Source organism: Onychomys torridus, chromosome 3 (assembly GCF_903995425.1).
Source record: "Onychomys torridus chromosome 3, mOncTor1.1, whole genome shotgun sequence".
Lineage (NCBI taxonomy): Eukaryota > Metazoa > Chordata > Mammalia > Rodentia > Cricetidae > Onychomys > Onychomys torridus.
This window is the reverse complement of record NC_050445.1, coordinates 69,111,166-69,127,445: the sequence shown is the minus strand read 5'-3', so window position 1 is coordinate 69,127,445 and position 16,280 is coordinate 69,111,166.

Here is a 16,280-nt window from a genome sequence, read left to right as displayed (position 1 = left end):
TTGTTTGATTTGGAGAATTTCTCTGCCATCTGATCTCAGATGGGTTGATGGTATTCAAGTTTCACATGACACATTCTCATGGCACACTCACCACTGACAATAGGAAGATTCTTTTTCCTTCCTTTCAGTCTAGGAACAAAGGATTCGTCTCTAACCTAACAACTTGATTTCTCCAATGTTCTTTCCCTTCTTTCTCTACCTACTGTACTCTTAGCTCTGTCCTGCTCTTCTCTTCAACAAGTTCTTCAGACTCAGTTATCCAAACTTTTAGAGGTACCTTTTTACAGTCTGCAGTAGAACATTTTACCTTATATGTGAGTTACGGTCTAGCCATGAAAAAACCTTTTGAATTGTTTAAGTTTCCCCACAGTGATACAAGCATGTTTTCCAGCATGTTTTCACCAAGGTAGAAAACAATTGCACTCTGTATCTCACACCAGCCAATAGGCGCTGCAGGGAACCTCCAGCACATGACTATTTGGAACACAGAGAGGAGGCATGGCCATGTCAGCTCCAGAACTCATTAGTCCTCAGGTGCCCAGCTCTGCTCCTGCCTTCAGACTGAACCATCCACTCTAGGTTCACACTGTTACAGGGAAAGGGACAGTTGATTGACTCCTGCCTCATGGTGGCTTTGCAAGAATACATGAGCCAATTGTATGGCCAGACCTGGTATGAACCTAGAGTTTCAGCCCAGAAACTGCCTTTGGTGTTCTTAAGCTAACCTAGTCCCCAAGAACAAGGGATATCGCACCTTCTGAGAATGGAAAAGAAATGAGTGTCTCCCTCTTTAGTGACAGGGAACACATTTACAGTGTGTATTTACTGCAAAAGCGGTTTTATGTAATTTCCAACCTCAGTAGGGGTACACTTCCTTCTTAATAGAAAGAGTTGATTAGAACTTATAGTTTCATAGGGTGAGTCTATGACTATCATGGCAGGGAGCATGGCAGCATGTAGGCCGACATGGTGCTAGACTAGTAGCTGAGAGCTTACATCTTGATCTACAAACACCAGGCAGAGAAAGAGAGAGAGATTGGGAATGGCACAAAGTTTTGAAACCTTAAAGTCCACATCCAGTGACACACCTCCTCCAACAAGGCCACACCTCCTAATCCTTTCCAAACAATTCCACCAACTGGAGGCATTCAAGAGATGTATTTTGAGGACAATGCCATAAGGCAAGGAAGACTCTCCAGGCTTCTTGTTCTCATGTGCTGACTCAATTCATGGTAGATACTTCTCTGCCTACAATACAATGTCACGAAACACCCTTGTAACTGATACAAAGGAGAAAGTACAGTTTTGAGCTAAGAACATTTATTTTGCACCATAAGTTTCCCCCAAGTCTGATTATAACAATGCTATGTTAGACCTAAAGCTGGTTCTCTCCTTCCAAGCTGGTGTATTCAGTGGAGGTGATACTGCAGGGTGGGTGTTTGTCCACATCATCAATCTTCAGGTTGATTGCAGAGAGGGGTCAGTGTATCTGTATGGTGGGATGCAGAAGCCAAACTCCATGTAGGGTCAATTAAGCCACAGAGGGTTTTAAATATGCCCTTACCCCCTACCCTCCAAAATGAATTGTGGGGTAATCTGCCATAAAACAGCTTCTCTTATGAATGAAACATATTTCCTGGTGTAGATAGAGCTGTAGTAAAATTATGGTTTTATGAATTACCTTTCTTCTTAAGAATATTTTAGCTTCATAGAATGAATAAAGCTTGGTCACTTGGTGTAATTTAAATCTTTCTACTTTTCTGTTACCCTAGAGCGCCAAAGAAAGGCACTGAAACAGCCAGAGTCACCTCTTTGCCAGTTTTTTTCTACCCTCAAGTAGAATCCATCTTAACACACTTTATAGTGAACACAGTGATGTTATTTCTAGGGGAAAATGTTCAGAAATGGACAGACTTATGAATGTTGTTGCTAGGGAAGCACATTGCTTTAGGAAGATTTCTGGTTTTCAAGAATTACATGTACTCCTGAAATGTTTGTAAATGGCCAGCAACTCTATCACCAACCCATGTTATAAATTACCATGAAGTATGCACATGACTAGTCACTCTATCACCAACCCCGTTGCTTCAGCTAGCTTGGCAGGAATTAAAAGTATTTTATAATTTTGCTCTAGCTATGCCACAAATTTGATGCCCCTCAATGAGACTTCTTTTTCCTCCTCTACTAGTTCTCCCATGATTATGAGTCCTGTATGGACACAAGCATCCTTTAGAAACCATGAAAACAAAAACCAAATGGAATTCAGTGCAAGAAATGTTGCAAGTCACTCTAGAAAGTTGAGCTCATGTCTCCAGTTACTTTCTCTCCAATGGGACTGGAACCTTCTGCCATTGAGTTCTCTGAGACTTGCTACCAAGCATGGCGAGGAAACCTTTCCCTAAATGTTTGGGTTAACTTTCTAGAGTGCAGTCCCACCAACAGAAAACATAGCAGTTTTCTACACTGGCAACAAGAGCTGCATTTTAGATTTCGTGGTGTGAATACCTCTCTCTGGCCAGGCATGATGCTGCACACATGCCATTCCATCGTTCAAGAGGCCAAGGCAGGAGGCAGGGACCTGTCAAGAGATTTTATTGTTTGGGCTGTGATACTTCCCCCTACACCAACAGGTACTTTTCCTCAGTGTGGTACAGGTGAGGTGGGTAAGGGAATATCACAATTGAATCTGCTTGGGGACAGAAACAGATGAAGCTTCCCTGGTGGTGTATTGCAACTCCTTCAGAATTCTCCATGTTTACATTTTGGGAAAATTCCTTTAAAATAGTACCATACTGGTTTTTTTTGTTTGTTTGTTTTTTGTTTTTTGTTTTTTGTTTTTTAACAGTAGCTAAGGGTCTATTGAGATAGAATAGCATGTAAGAAGTGCTATCTGGGATTCTATATAACTAGGTGCAAATTACAGTTATGTGCCTGAGAAAATTGTGCAATGTCCTTTGACTTCAGTTTTATCATCATAAAATGAGGCCAGCAACATTGGACACTTATAGCATTGTTTGGGGAATTAAATTGAATATTGGGTCAGTAGAGACTCAAAAGTCCCAGTTTTCTTTCTTTGGATTTAAAAAAATATAGTTAGTCTGCCAGGAGACTAGAATATTTGTTCCAAATTCTGTCTTCAATTTTTGGCATCTCAACTTCAGAAAGATGTTAAATTCACAAAAATGAAAGAAATGTCAAAGAAAGCAATTGGTGTCAATAGAAATATTTACACAAATAACAAGAAAACATATTTTGATATGAACTGTGTGGCAAACACATCTCCACAAAGAATATGAATATAAAAACATTTTAGAGCAGAGCAGGATGGATTGCACCTTTAATCCCAGCAATGTGAGGAATGACTGGAAACTGGAAATCAGTTGGGCTCCATATAACAACAAACAAAACAAACCACAACTGCAACTGAACATTTAAAGTGAAATCAGCTGTAATGCTTAGGCTTTTTCTCTCGGGGATTTTAAAGACTTGGGAAGTATACTGCTAACATGTAGCTGTCAGTAAAGGGGGCAAAGAGATAATGTTAGGATTCTGCCATCACTCCAGCTGCATGGCCACACGTGCAGTTCAGCAGCTAGGCAAGGGGTCTTGCGTCTTACTCATCAGTGTGCGCTGGTGATTATGTGCATGTGGCGTGGTCACGAAATCAGTGCATGCGTGGTGTAGCTCCATTAGCCCACCTGTGCATGTTCACAGGAATCCTTAAAAAGCCGGACACAGACTCTTCCTCCTTCTTCTCTCCTCCCCCACTATCTCTATCTTTCTCTCTCTCTGCTCTCTGTACGTGCTTCTTCTCCAGGTCTGGTTCTTTTGCACCCCCCACCCCCAATAAAGCTCTGATCCTGGGTTTTGTTGTGGCTCACGCCTCACAACCTTTCCGAATGGTAACCAGCACCGCTTATCATTTTTAAAAACAACAGATAATGTGATTCAAAGTTACACAGTGAGAGAGAAGCAGAGACTTAAAAAGAATTCACCCTCATACTCATGGTAGGTTTATCAAGGCTTTCTCTGTACTGGTCTAAGCCCTGAACATAAGGAATCCACAGTAACTATTCAGAAATGTTGCTCATGTTACCTTGGGTAGCTTCAGAGTAAAGAAGTAGTTGAGTGATATTCCACATTCAGTGTCCTTGTTCCTGTGTTTTGTTACTGTAAACACCCCTTTGCCCCATCTCTTCATCTTACTCTTTTGCCTTCATAATAATGTTGGTTAAATATAGCTCCAACCTCTCCAGGCAGTACCCATGTATCTGTTGGAAAAACATCCTTATGCTGAATTACCTTTCTAAATTCATGGACCTGGAAACCTCCATTGAGTTTCCAGTATTTCACAACCATAATGAACATCAATGGCTAACTCACTTTTCTACTCTGTTTGACTTTCCTCTTGCCTTCTCCCCACTCAGCGCTTCTCTCTACAAGCCTTTTCATAGAGCAAACTGGCATCCTGTAAGATCTCTATAGCCTTTCATGGCGTATGCTTTCAAAGCCTGCAGTGCCCTTTGATACTCTGTCTTCCGAGGTGTGACCACAGTTGAGTATTTGAACCCACAGCCACCAGCTTTTATTCTCTTACCTCATTAAGACCATCCTTCCAATTCTCCTTTATCTGTGATACAATCTGTGACAATAACATATACATACCTGTTTAGAAGCTCTTTCCCACGAACACTGATCAAACATATAACTAGTCTCATGTTGAAAGCAAAAATGAAACAATCAAGCAACAAAACTCCAGCTTTTCTTTGGCTCCACTCTTCCCATTTTAGACCTATTTGCAGGCAAACTTTCTAAAACAGAATTGTCTAAACCCAGTTTTCAATTTCTCTTGTCTCACTCCATTCTAGTTTTTACCCACACTTGTTCCCAAGCTCTCTTGTCTGGATCAGCAGTGACTGGATTCTCAGTTCTCACATGACTTATTTCTATGGCACTTGACCCACTGAGCACCCCCTTTCCTAATAACCTCCCCCGCCTTGGCTTAGAGGATGCTGTGCTCATCTGTGTTTCTTCAGATGCTTTTGCTGGCTCCTCCTTATGGCCCAGACTTCTTGATATCAATTTTCCCGTGGCTTAGTCCTTGATGCTTCTCTAACCGAATCTCCTACATCTGTGATCTTAGGCGGTGGCATCAGTGGACACACAAAGAAATAAAAAGTGACTCCCAATTTTACAACATTCTTCAGACCTTCTTCATTCACTGTAAAGTGATGTTTGATTACTTAATCCCTTCCATGGCCACCTAACAGGCATTTGATACACATAAATGGAATTCTTAATCCATCTCTTAAAAACATTCCTTCCCTGTTTTGTATGACAATAAAGCCATCTCCCTAATTCTCAGGCCAGACCAGAGGAGTTATTTGTCAGTTCTTTCTGCCAGACTCCAAGTTCTGTTTCCCAGAAATTCTGTTCCTTTTGCAATATTTCTCCAGATTGGACCAATTTTCTCCAGCATGCTTGGCCCATAGTATAGTCACTTCCTAACTTGATTGTTATAATGTTGACTTCCTGTGGCCTTCCTCATCCTTCAGCCTCCTTCACTGCTTTCCTGTCTACACCTGTCCCTGTCCTCAGAGAGACTTTCTGATATGCAAGCCAGGCTGTGTCATTCTCGAGCTAATATGTAGCAAGAGCGCTTACTTAAGTAGACCCAGGGCCTTCTCTTCGGTCACACTGGCAATCATTTCAAGTTTACTTCTGTTCTAGGACTTTATTGCATTTCTCAGAAACATTTTCTTAAACCTTCACTTTATCCCATTTAAGTCAATTTCCAGAAATCAGCTTTTCAATGGGGTCTATGCTGATGTTTACAATTACAAGCTTTGTGATTACAGCATTCCAAGGTCCCCTCACAATACTGGATGGTTTCATGTGGGTGATCCTGTGTCTTGTGGTGACACAGTTTGCTCATTCATTACATCTATTATTTCTTGTCTGTATTCTGCAAGAATATAATCTTCTCAAAGTCTGGAACCCTCATATACTTTGCTTACTGTTATATCCCATCTTTCCAATAACTCCAGGAAAAACAGGACTGTGTGTGAGCAGGTGGATGGGATGGCTGGGTCTGTGGGCTTGTCGCTAAGGCTGGTGATCTGAGTTGGAGCCTCAGAACTCCCATGGTGGAAGAAGAGAATTGGTTCCCGGCAATTTTTTCTCTTATCTTCACACGGCACACCCACCCCTGATCCGCCACGAAAGAAATGATACAAAATTACATATGTAAATTCATTAGTTTACAAGTGTATTTGTTAAATAAAAAATGACTTTGGAGACCTTGCTGGCCCAAGGATGCAGTTTTAGTTGGGCAACATTATTGTACTTTCAGATCTGTGGTTGTCTGTTTCTCTGTCATAGGAATGCTTTGAAGGAGAGACTCAGAATATTCTTCAGGAGACTTTGGAGAGCTTTGTCCTGCTATGTTTCCTTTGGAGTTTACAAATGTTTCCTGTATTCCTAGCACCTTCTCTGGCATTTTAATAAATGATGAAGGAAAGCTCCAAGTGCTTCCAAGACTTTGCGTTTTTTGTAAAATGTCTTGAGTTCTAGAATATATTTATGGGAATGTGACAAGGACAAACCTCATGGCCAAGTGTATACACTGAATTATTGACTGTCCAGTGGAGGGTGCAAGAATGTTCAACAATTCAAGTTGAAACAGAAATAGAAGTTTAGAGTCAGTTAGCTGCAGATTCATGTCAGACCCCAAACTTAACTTTCTCAAGCTTTTCTTTTTCAACTGCATATTTTTGTGCGGCTCAGATGAGACTGCTCATGTGAAGGTGCCAGCCCAGGCCAGGCACATGGTAGGATGCCCAAGACTAGGCTTTCTTTTCTTAGGAAAGAACTCTGCACAAGCTCCGCCCATTGCCTTATTCCCAGGGTACTGAAATGAAATTTAGCTCGTCTCAACTCATGATTGTACATCAAAAAGATTAATTGATGAACTAGAAGAAGTGGAACAATGGGCTTCTTTGCTTCTTTTACTAACTCTGAGTATTTCAGTTATCCAATGGCTGCTAAAGATGATAGTGACTTTTCAGGGAATTCTGATGAAAGGAACATAAATCATCATTTGTGATGAGGAGAGCTCAGTAGTCACTTAAGTTTCCATCAAGAACATGTGATTGCAGAGAACCCACTGTGTGTAGATAGTAGGTGTTTTCTAGAATTGACTGACCTCAGAAGAAGAGATAAGACTTGCAAATTCCAGAACCAGTAAAGGAAGGGTGCAAATGTTAATGTGCTTTTGTAGTACTGGGTCAAATATTTCAATCATGACTATTAGAGGTCTTCTCTGAGGTTTCTGAGAGATTGTTAGCTACACTTCAGAAGATGCTGTTGGGGAGTTTTTAGGGGAATTTGCAAATGCATAGTCAGCTTAAATCTGTTAGATTCACTAATTAATGGCAATTATTCTCATGTGATAGTCATAACTTCAATTGGGAATGACTGTACCACATCTGTCTCCTTCGGGCACAATTTTATCTTCAGTTGAGGAAGAGTGTAAGCAGCATAAAAAACTCTTAGGAAAGCTCAGAGATTTGGTTGCTATGTTGCTATGTAGCACTATAAAATGTACCTACCCATTAAATGCTGTAATTAATTTACCTGTGAAATAAGAGTAGTACAATTAAAATTAAAATTAAATTTTTTTCTAGGAACGTCTAATCAGTGTTTCCCTCCAATTAACTGAAGTGGGCTGTAATTCACTGTAGCATAAACTCAACAAATGAGGTTTTGGATTTTAAAAATTATTAAGTTATATTTGTGTGTGTATGTGTGTGTGTGTGTGTGTGTGTGTGTGTGTGTGTGTGAGAGAGAGAGAGAGAGAGAGAGAGAGAGAGAGAGAGAGAGAGAGACATACACACACAGTCAGAGAGACAGACAACTTGGAGTCAGTTTTCTCCTTCCATCCATGTAGGTCCCAGGGATCAAATGTAACTTATTAAGCTGATTGTCAGCAAGCCTCTTTATCCTCTGGGCCATCACAATGGCCTGGTGCATAATCTTAATATAAGGCTAACCATAGATTGAGCTATTGCTTGTTCGTGTTTTCTTGACATTCTTGCTGTCCACACCAGGAACACATTCGTAGCAAGTGTGATTAATATTGGATTTCAATTATATTTATGACACCCACAAAAATGACTTATTTTCTGTTATTCAGAAAAAATACTAGTAGTTAGTCTTGATGGTACAACCCAATGTAGACTATTTGAATATTTGAATTATTTTAATTTATTTTCAAGTAATTTAAACAAAATAGTTGCTGATTTCCAGGACTAACTGGACTGAAATGATTTACAACCTTATGCTGTAAATATACAGAAATAATTAAATTATGAGTATAATTTGGTGTGTCTTTGTCAGCCGCTAAGTGGAAATACATAATACAAATGTGAAAATAAAATATAATTTCAGTAAGCAAACATCCTTACATAATTGACATTTTCTTCATAAATATGTTCAGGAAAATATTAGTCATGAGCACATAACAGATGTTAGCAGTGGACATCTCCAGGTGCTGGGATTATTGGTGACATTTTTTGTTGTTGTTGTTGTTTGCCTCTGTGATATTTTCAGTACTTTACAGATTCCAGAGCAACTATTGGCTTTAGTAGCAGAAAAAAAAAAAAACCTGAACTTGTGTTTAAAGAAGGTACTTTATATGAGGCAGAAGCCTAGGACACTAAAGGCTGAGCATCTGAATGGGTCCACGAGGAAAGCTGATGAGCTCACTACTGTCTGCCAGCTCTGTTCGTCTTTCTTAGAGAAAGCATTAAGTGCCATATCGTGAAGGTTTCACTACAAAGTAAATGCTAGTTATTATAAATCACTACCATAAATAATAAGCCTGGATGGAGGCAGACTTTCTTGTGACAGGACAACTCTAATTGCTTTTAATTTCATGCTTTCACTTACAGTACTTGCTAATTCTTGAATTTGTAATCTCTGGTGTTCTTAGTCATTAGGACAAATTAGCAGTGTTGTGCTATATGCAAATCAGCTGGCTGAAAAAACCCAGTTATGTGGAAAATACTGTAAATAACCTTTTTCAACTCAATTAAACAATGTTGGTGTATTGCCCCAGGCTTTAAGGAACAAGTAATTGACTGAAGCTTTTAAAAACCTTTGGGTCTAATCTAGAAAACCTTACACAGACAAAATTCCCACTTTCTTCAGCAGCAATGTTATACACTCAAGAGTATTAGCTTAAGCCCAGGGGTGGAATACTATGCGGGCAAAAGATGAGGAACATGGGCCAATATTTACTGATGCTGCTCATGCTATCATAATTCTTAATTCCCAGAGTAGAGATAGAATTGAAATATGAAATACAATCAAAGGCATGCCCTTCAGTAATTTCCTAGCTGTACTCTGCTGATGTGTGCTACCCCAAGATACTTTGTTATTTTCAAGTGAGTATGTGATGGTTTTAAGAAATTTCATATGCCGTTGAACAGTATGAACATTAATGGGCCAACACATGCAGTTAAAAATATCTATAAATATTTTAATTCAGATGTTAATTTCACTTGAAACAGTAGTATTTATCAATTTTTTAAACATAAGATGTATTAGCATTCTGTAAAGCATAGCTTTTTTAAACTGTAGATCATAACTCTATTTACAGAGTAGGGGCAGTGGCCAGAAAATTTTGGTAACAGTAAAAGTTTTCTAAATGCATAAAAACAAAAAATAATTTAAAATCAAATATGTAGTGAGATGGGTGACAGCTCAGTGGATAAACCTTTTCTGAGCAAATGTGAGGACCCGGGGTCAGATCCTCAGAAGCCATATAAAGGCAGACTTGTTAGCATGCATCTTAATCCCAGCACTCCTTTGGTTAGATGAGCTGCAAGGTAGGAGAATCCCCGAACGTTCAGGGGCCAGCTGGCCTAGCATCCGAACAAGATATCCAAATGCAACCAGGGTAGAAGGTAGGGAACAACATCTGGAGTTGTCTTCTGACTTCCACACATGCATTGTGGGACATGAGCACCTTCACCCAACAGAAGTCACACACATGAGATCAAATAGGTAATGAATCCAAGGTGTCTGTGGCAATGCCTGTCCATGTTGCATCAAGTGGCCATTGCAGCTTTGGTTCTGAACATATAACATTCACTTAATGCTGTTCATGACATGGTACTTTGAAGTGCCAACTAATGCTATAATGCTGTCTTAAATACCCAAGCTCATATTGCAATCATAGTGTTTACCAACTTCAGTAATGATTACAGCTCTCATGGAAACCCGGTGGCACAATTAGAGAAAACTAAGACAGCATTTTCCTACTGTTACGCCTTAATGTGTTATCAGGTTCCTATGTCTTTAGATTGTATTGTTAGATCATCTAGTTTTTAAGATTGCTGTTTGAGTTGCTGACTTGAATTTCATAAAATATCAGTAAATTAATTTTGGCTTGGGATAATGACAGAATTTCCAACAATGTCTGAAATGGCACCAAAACCACATTCGCCATATTGTACTATTTATTTATGTGAAGTGGCATTCTCATCACTGATGATTATAAATTCAAAATTTTGATCAACGCTATGAAGCATCAAAGATGTTTTATATCCTGTAGCATTAATATTCAGCCATGATTTAATATTTATCTGAATATAAATAAGGACCTCAATATCTTTAGTATGTAAATTTGCTTTAACTTTTGATACATGTTAAAATTATATATACATCAAAAATTGATTTAAAATAAAACCTGTATGACTTACTACCAGTAAATGCTTGACTATATAAGCATTTATACACAGATATCTACGCAGGGTCACATAAAATTTTCTTGGGCAGAAAGGTGCCTACAGAAGAGTTGAAGATGAATCCAAACGAAAAAGTATTAAATGGAAAATTTTCATATGGACAAGTTGGGTATGGTACATGAGAAATTTGGCGGTAGATTTGGCTCTGCCATCTCCATTTTTGTTTAGTAGGAAAGTGCAGAACACTTGGAAGTATTTACTTGGTTGTTTTCCCTGATCTTTGGGGCTAGATTGTCTTCTGTTTGCTGGTGACACCCTTGGTGGATGCTTGTCCCTAGGAAGCCTCAGAAGAGAATCTACCCAGTAGGAAGACAACATCACATATTTAGATGGTTAGAGCTTTGGGACCCCCTCCACCCTTTGAGGGAAAGGAACAACCACAAACTCTGTTTACTCATTGTAGGGGTACGGATGAGAAATATCTCGGACATTTGAATATTTGGTCTCCTTTTGGTGGTGTTATTTGGTGAGGTTTTGGGAAGTGCAGCCTTGGTGCAGGGTAGATTTTGAGATTAAAAACCTCATGCTACTTGCAGCTCAGTTTCTCTGCTTCTTGTTCCAGTCACCATGCCTGCCATGTGCTACCATACTGTCTTGGCCATCATGGTCTCTAATCCCCTGAAACCATAAACTGAAACCGGCTCTTTCTTTTATAAGTTGCATTAGTCATGGTGTTTAATTATAGCAACAGAAAAATAACTAATGCAGTCATCTTCAGGACACCCTCCCTCCCTTTAGAGGGGCGGGGGCAGGGCAGAACAACCAGAGATCATGATCACTCATCAATAATGAGTGACTTACTCAACAGAATGTACAGAATGTAGCCTCTGTGAAAATGCCTTATAGTGGGTTCAGAGAGCTTCCAGGTTGGTGAAAACAGTTCTGGGAGGGTGGCATTCCTGGGTGTCATAGACAGTCTGTGTCCCCATCTCCACTTGCATATCTTATGCATTCTTATGTATTCATTTGACTGTTTCTTTAGTGTACTGGTCATAATAGACTGATATAATAAACCACTTCCTGAATTCTGTGGCCCTTTATAACAAAACGATGAAACAGAGTGAGTGGTGTTGTGGGAATCACTGACTTGCAGCTAATACAGACACAAGGGCAGAAACCCAAGGACCCAATACTTGAGTAGCTGGTACTTGAAGAAGAGGCAGGATGGGGATCTGAAGTCTTAGAGTAGTCTGGTACTACTGCCAGTGATTCTTCACAGAATTAAATTAAACTGTAGGGCACCCAGTTACTGTTCACAGAGTTGCACACTTGGTTGAGATGGAGAATCTCATAGTTGTGTTACAAGTAGATGCTGGTGAAGTCTTAGGTTCCTGGGAATGAATAACAAAAAAACAAAAGTTTATGCAAGAAGGGATGGTTAATTAATGGAAATCTTGCCAGGAGGGCCCAGTGGGGTCCAAGCACATTTATTTGTAAAAGAAACAAAGAACTATTTGTTCCTTTAAAAAATGTATTTATTGATTATCAGGTTATGTGTGTGTATATGTGTCTGTTTGGTGTTTGTGTGTGTGTGTGTGTGTGTGTGTGTGTGTGTGTGTGTGTGTGTGTTACAGTTCATCTGTGGTCAAAAGACAACTTTCTAGAATCAGTTTTCTTCTATGCCATGTTGTCCTTCCTAAATCCCAAATACCCAGCTATGATTGAGATGTCTTCCTCAAGTGCTTTCAAATTCAAATATATTACCCGTTTTCCTCATCTAATCAATACAGAATAGATTCTAGAGTCACCTTAAAGCAGAAAACTAATGTTGAACTCAAGCATGACAAAAAGAATTAGTTTACCAGTGGGAAGAAAACAGAACCCCAGAGTAAAGGAATAATTAACAAAGACAGATGAAATGCTGTAGGAGGAAGGTGATCCCTTGACATTTGAAAGCAAATAATAAGCAATCGTTCATACATAAACCTTCTATTCTATTCAAAATAATGAATCAAGTATAAATGTAAGCCTTTGGGAGAGATATAATACTACACACATACACACACACACACACACACACACACACACACACACACACACAGAGAGAGAGAGAGAGAGAGAGAGAGAGAGAGAGAGAGAGAGAGAGAGAGAACACTGAACCAACTGCCCTTAGAAATGCAATGCATACATACAAATTCTACTTATTCAGGTTTAATTTTAAATTTAAAAGATTACTGTTTTATAAAAAAGATACTAAGACATTCTAGAAGTTTATAGGCCAATAGAAGCACATGATGAGATATTAATCTATTAGTGACTCGCTTTCTGACAGGAAGTTCAGATTTTGTTTGGTAGAAGGAACAAACAAACTGACTATGCAAACTAATTCTCCAATAAATAAAGTCTTTATTACTCCAAGTCCTAGTATAGACACAATGTTAACAACTGAATGAGCAGACAGTTGATTTCTAGTTCACTATCTTCACGGGCCACTCTCTCCTTTTCCCTCCTCCATTTATCCCTGTCTCTTACATTTTCTATTATACAGTGTAGTATAAATGAAAATGTACTAATCACACCGAAAAAATCCCTACAAAACTAAGGAACAAATAAGCAAGCTGAAACTTCAACAGATACCCTACAAGTGCTAAAATATGCCCCCAGAACAAGTTTGTAACCTTTTAAGGGGAACTGGGGGAGAGTTAGTTTTGTTTTCTACTCATACAGATCTAGGAAAGAATTGGATAATAGTATATGGGTCTAGCAAAAGGGTGAGCTCTATGCAGGAGTTTGTCAGGTCCCTGAGAAAGAGTAAGACAGAAGATCAATTGACCTATGTATACTTTGACTTAGATTCTTCACCCCTACCCTTAACATCCCCATCATAATCCAGTAATGTGATGTTGTAAGCAATCATTTATTTACATCTGTATCTCAGAATAATAGCCATTAATAACTATTGTTGTGTGTGATATAAATAAGAATGAGAAGGGCTTAGTTCAAATGGAAATCTACACTTCATAAATGACTCACTGTATATCTCAAGTGGTGGTGACTGGGCAAGAGTTTCATCATGTTTGAAAAAGATATAGAAAATGGAGCATCTAGAATCCTGAGACCCTGAGCTCAATGTTTCCATGGGAGAGTTCTGAACCTTAGAGGAAAACAGTCCTTAAGAAAAATGAGTTCAGAAGTTTCATGGAGCCGAGAGAGATGGTGGCACACGCCTTTAATCCCAGCACTCTGGAGGCAGAGGCAGGAGGATCTCTGTGTGTTCGAGGCCAGCCTGGGCTACAGGGCAAGTTCCAAGACAGCAAAGGCTGTTACACAGAGAAACCTGTCTTGAAAATCAAAACAAAACAAAAACAAGCAAACACACAAAAGAAGTCTCATGGTTTTCTCGCCCATCCATTCTCCATTAGGTATTCAAATCCTCATTCCAGCGTATAAAAAGCCAGCTTTTGTATGAGCCTTTACGAGAGAGTGGAGGAATGCAAATCTTATAATTAAGAACTTGGTCTTCATTGTTAGCCTGCAAATCATACAATAAAATCAACCTGGCAGACATGGCCAAATGTTCTTACTCAATTAATTTGGGAACACATTATTCATCTGTTGTGGCCTGCTACTGCAGCTGACGTTCTCTTCCCCAGTTCTAGTAAGGGCTGCTGGCAAGCACTGCTGCCAGAGGGGTTGAAAACCTGAACACAAAGCAATTGTTTCAAACTCGGAGGAGAGGGGAACCATGTAACCACCTGTAGTTTTCTTCTTGAATTGCCTCTTTATTTTCGTGAGAGCTGGAGACTTCTATTAAGTCAGTACAAAATATGTTTCACATTGTGTGCATGGCTGTTGTTGCATTTTGTTTTATTTTGGTTTTCCTTTTCTGCCCCCCTCCCCCACACTCTTTCTTTGCAGAATCTCACCATGTAGCCCCGATTGGCCTTGAACTAATGACCCTTCCGCTTCAGCCTCTTGAGTTCTGTGATTAGAGGACTGTACCACCTTGCCAAGCTTCTACTGTTTCCTTAGGAAATGACTCCTGCTCAGACGGCCTTAGCACTGCAATGAAGGAAACACACAATTCCCCCAATGAGAATGAGCTCCCATTCCGGCCCACCACATGTCTCTTCACTACATACTCCAGGCCAGTTTTACAGAGTCAGAGATGATACTCTTCATGGCTCTGGCTCTTTTGCTTTCCTTGATATCAGGAAGCAACAAAAATCTGGATTTTCTTTGCCTTTCCATCTAGTTTAGTGACATAAATTTGGGGGCAAGGTGTTGTCACATTTTATTAGAGCAGGAAGTCACTTTTTGCCAGGGTAAATTTTAGTTGTCAAGTTGATACAATCTAGACTAACTTGGAGGCTGGATGAGGGCTGCTTAGATCAGGTTGGTCTGTAGGCCTGACCATGGGAGATTTTTCTTCTCTGTTTTCATAGAAGTGGGAAGTCCCGCCCTCAATGTGGGTGGCACCGTTTCATGAGCTGGGCACTGAACTGTGTGAGTGCAAAAAAGTGAGTTGAGCAAGTCAACATGTGTGTGTTCATTGCTCTCTGTCCTTGACTGTAGATGTGGTGTGACTATCTTTGGTTTTGTGCCTTGACTTCCCCACAAGAGTGGACTATGACCTGGAATTGTAAGCCCAATAAGTCCTTCTTCACCTAAGCTGCTTTGGTTAGGGTATTTTGTTACAGCAACAGAATGACACCAGAACCCTCCCCCCTTAGCTTATCCAGGAGACCCTCCCTCCTTAGCTTACTGAGGAGACCCTTCCTCTTGTAACTAGCTATAATATGGCTTCCTAACCCTTTAGATAGCAGAATTGGATTGTATCCTTAGAAAGTGGTTGAATTTCATTATGTTACTGGATTCACAAAAAGCAGTCAAGAAATCATTGGAGACACTTTCCTTCAGAGCAGTGACTGTCTCTTCATCAGGGATTTTCCAAAGTGACATTTATGCAGGTGACTTGGTTTTGGTATGGGTTTATCAAGAGAAGGCACTTGTTTCCCTAAATCTTCATGTTTTTGTTTTGTTTTTGGTTGTATTGTTTGCTTTTTTGTTTTTCAGGAAGGAGACTGGATAGTTGGAGCCCGTATTGAAGGTGTTTCTGTGAACATACATGTACTGCTTATCCACAAGTACAGTGACAATCCTGGTGATGGCATGGGATAAGTGAATCAGTTGGGCGAGACCTTGAGGCATTTATCAAATACTCTAAAGTCAGCCTTTCCTTTTTGGAGCCTCTGTCTTGAATACTTTATTGTCCTTGGCCATTAATCATTTCTCAATTCAAATGCTAATTACCTCCCAAACATGCCTCTCTGGGAGAGGTACCTCTCTCCTCTGGCACTTTTATACTCAGCAGACAATTCAGGATTTTCTTGCATGGATATATGCAAATACAAGATACATTAATGTACTGGTGTAAACACCAACTTCTACTCCCAAAATCTCAAGAAAAGGTGAAGAAGAGATAATGTAAATACAGTGCTTTGCTAATATGATTTTAAACTGTGTCTG